The sequence below is a fragment of the Dermacentor variabilis genome, chromosome 8, assembly GCF_050947875.1.
Source record: "Dermacentor variabilis isolate Ectoservices chromosome 8, ASM5094787v1, whole genome shotgun sequence".
Taxonomy (NCBI): Eukaryota; Metazoa; Arthropoda; class Arachnida; order Ixodida; family Ixodidae; genus Dermacentor; species Dermacentor variabilis.
In genome coordinates this window covers 56,958,237-56,962,178 of record NC_134575.1, presented here as the reverse complement: position 1 = coordinate 56,962,178, position 3,942 = coordinate 56,958,237, and positions in this window count along the sequence as shown.

Genomic DNA, 3,942 nt, shown 5'->3' with positions numbered 1-3,942 from the left:
GGAACGCGTTCCGACCTGTCTGGAAGACGTATGGGAGACGCTTCCGCGCCGTGACGTCACCTCGTCGCGACAAAAAACAAGTTGCCAACCGCCCGCCAACCTATGAAAAACAAGATGTGACTCCCACTCAGGGTATAGCAAATGCTTACTGCTTTTTCTTGTGTGCAGACTACCTTCCCGTCCAGTTTCGAATTCTTCTGCTATAGTATACTATAAGGCTTTGTAGTGGGCTCGCTGGCCTATCCTTCCAACGCTCTCCATTGAAGTGGCCGCCGTCGCCGGCCAGTGGGCCCGTGGCGTCGACGAAATCATGTTTTTCTGCATGCTTTGAGCTTGCTTCTGTTCTTTATTTGCTGTTTTTTCGCCTTTAAATAGTAATTGGGTGGTTTTCTTTTTTTTTCCTTTATTTTGTCTCGTATTTCGGGTGCGCGGGTGTGCTTCATGTACATTTGGTTCCGCTGGATAGTTAGAGAGTCCTTTCGTGCCACGTGCTCCAACACGTGCAGCCGGGTGGGACGTTGAGTGTTTGTAGCCTTTAAATAGTAGCTTGGAAGTGCCAAGACAAATAGCTATTAGTGGTTTTACTGTGCGTGTTTTGATAGGAAAGTGAGAGCGTTGCCGCGTGGTTGAGCGCGTGTGAGAGCGTATCATACCTTAGGTCTCCGCGGCATTGATTGCTATTGAAACAGTGGTGAGAGTTGCTTTGTGACATTTTGAGGATTTGGATCGTGTGCTTATCGGTTTTCGCTAAAAGACGTGTGCTCAGCATTGATATAGTATTATAGTATGTGCATCAGTAGTAGCATTACTAAAGTATTGTAGTATTTGCGAAAAGCCGTGCAATACATGGCGAGAAAGACGGGAAAGCAAGCAGTGCTCGGGGGGTCCCTCAAGCCAGATGAGGAGACGGATGAGAATAAGGAGAGCATCGAATCAACCGGCACACAAGTGGTGTCGATACTAGGCTGCAGAAAATGAAGGCTTTCCAGGAAGATCTTCTCAAGGAGGTGCAAGAGCTCAAAAATGAGCTAAACAGGGAGCGTGATGCACGGAAGGTGGTTGAAAAGCGACTTGAAGCAGCCGAAGAAAAGCTGAACAGGGCCGCCATTGTGAACGAGAATGTGCGTGACAATGAAACGCAGACCCCCGACGCGACAAGCGAGGGAGTGTCAGCGAAGTACGAGGAATGCATTCACCGTGAAGAAGGGTTAGCTAGAAGGAGCGGAACCTACCTTGAGGCTACCACGTTGAAAAAGCAGGAGCCCAGGGGAGAATGCCGCTTGTCGAGTCAGAATCATGCGGAATAGGACAAAGAGAAGCAGGGCGAGGTAGGAGAGAGTGAAAGGGTGATTAACGCCGGCGACTCAAACCTGGCAGGGTGCTCAAAAGAAATTCTGGAGAGGGCGAAAAACGACAAAAGAGTGGCGGTAGGGACATTTCTAGGGCGGACACTGAGTTCTGTCATGGAGCGAACAAAAGAAAAGCTCGTAGAAAATGCCCAAGTGCGCAACCTTTTCATAGTAGCAGGCGGCTAAATGACGTCCTAAACCGGAAAGGGACTGGACTAGCCCGGCGCCTGGCGAAGGGGGTGCACGACTTGCGCGAGCTAATCACTTAGGTGCAGATCGTGGTGTGCATGGTGCCGAAGGTCCCTGCACGTGACAGTCCATAAACAGAGCCGTAGTGGCTGCTAATGAGGCGATATGGAAAATCAGCCCAGAGAAAGGCTTCGAGGTTGTCGAAGTAAACAGGGAAGTGAGAAGTTGTCGTGGTTTTAAACGAGACGGGAGCCACTTCATTTACAGGCGGGCACGAGAATTACAGGCGGGAACGAGAATTACAGGGGTGCCCTAGAACTACAGGCGGGCCGTTCACGTCCTCTTTTCTTTCAGCTTGTAATGTCTGCTTATGTTGTGCAACTGTGCATATAGAGTGCACGGTAAATTAACTGCGATCGCTGTAGAGAATAAGAGTATAGGTCATTGGGAAAATCGCGCATTGGTAACGAGCATTGAGATTCTTTCCCGCTGGATGCGGCTAATTTTGCACGTTGCAACGTTCACTTGTTCGATAACACTGTAGAGCGCTGTAGATTCGACCTCAAGTTATGAGGCGCTATAACGTAAAGCAATTCCAAATTTTTTTATTGCAATTCTGTAATCATCCCTCCACGATTGATTAAAAATTTTGTAGCAACCAAAAATGCGCCTGTCTTTCACGCGGCGTCACGAAAACTGCCAAAACGCCCCATCTAATATGATGTACGCACGCTGATTATGCATGATTAGACCAAACGAAATAATTAATAATTTCCCATTCGACGCCTTTCTCGCTATTAGAGAAAAAGGCGCTGTTTGATCCATTGCTATTGGTCAAACTTTTTCGGGTGGCTCATACTTTGCCTGTCTGTCGCACGACGTCACAAAACCGCGAAATCTCACCGCGTCAAACGGACGTGTACGCTCATGATTGCAGTGCGCTTAGTGTTACACTCACGAACGTAAGGAATAAGACGCGGCGTCCGTGGCGCAGTATGTCCGCGTCTTGTTTCTTATGTTCGTCAGTGTAACACTAAGCGCAATACAATCATGAACGTCCACCAACTAGCCCCGTTCATTGGTTGGCGTGTATGCGGTAAAGACACATTAATACGCCGAACAAAATCGTTAGCTTGTTAGGCGCTATAACGTAAAGCTATTCCTAATGTTTCTATTCCAGTTCTGCAATCATCCCGCCGCGATTGGTCAAAAACATTTTTGGGCCTCTTCCACTTCGCCTGTCAGTCACGCGACGTCATGCAAATTGCCACCGCTCCCCATCTGATATGACGTGTACACTGTGATTATGGATGATTGCACTAAACAAAAGAAAAATAGTTATTTCTGATTCGACACATTTTCGCCATCAGCCCTCGGCTATTGGTCCAAAGTTTTCGGGCTGCATCCACTTCAGCTGCCCGTTACGCAACGTAACAAAACCGCGTACACTCACCGCGTCAAAGTGACGTGAAGGAGCATTATTATGCCGAACAAAACTGAATTTTTCTCTGAATACCCGCAGGCTGCCCCGTCCCGAAAGCAATAAAAGATCACTGCCACCGTTCGCTCAGACACTGCCGACTCGCACCGGAGAGCATGGGTTTATTTGCGTACAATAAAGCTTCCCGCGTAGTGGTGTAACGTTTTCGAGAACTTTAGGCATGTTTACGACCTCACTCAGCCAACCTTTCTTTGCTGAGGATCCTTGTTAGCGGCATTCTCAACTTTCCGTTGCATGTCGCCGCGACTTTCGACCAGCCACCGCAAGCAACGTAAGGGAAAACGGATCGATTTTTAGTGCACTGGCTCGGCTCCAACGAATCCCTCTACACTTGACGGTGCTCCTCGCCTCTTGTGAGCCAATTTTATAAGACAAGCAACGTTATTTGTTTTTGGAGGAAACAAAAGTAACTGACTATAAACGAGGAGAGAGTTTGATTGGTCTGTTTAGACAACCATGTGGCTCACCGCCCGTCACTTGCGTCGGTGGTTACGTAAATTTGAGGTGAGGAGATTGGAATAAAAACATATTGGAATAATTTTACGTTATAGGGCTCTTTCCTGAATGGCCGGGCACTGCCCCGTTCCGAAAGAATAGAAGACGTCTGCCCGCCTATCGCTGTGCACAGGCTACGCGGAGCTGTCGGGGAGTATGAATTTATTTGCGCATAATAAAACATTTTTCATGGCCGTTTAACGTTATCGAGACCTTTCAGCACGTTTACAACATTGCTCTGTCAACTCTACCTGGCTGAGTATCCGGTTTAACAGCATTTAAACCTTCCTTTGCACGCCACCAGGATTTTTAACCAACCACGGCAAGCTAAGTAAGGGGAAGCTGACCAATCGCAGCCGCCGGCACCACGCTCCTCATCCGGTTATCTAGTTTCCCTGTGCTGGCTAA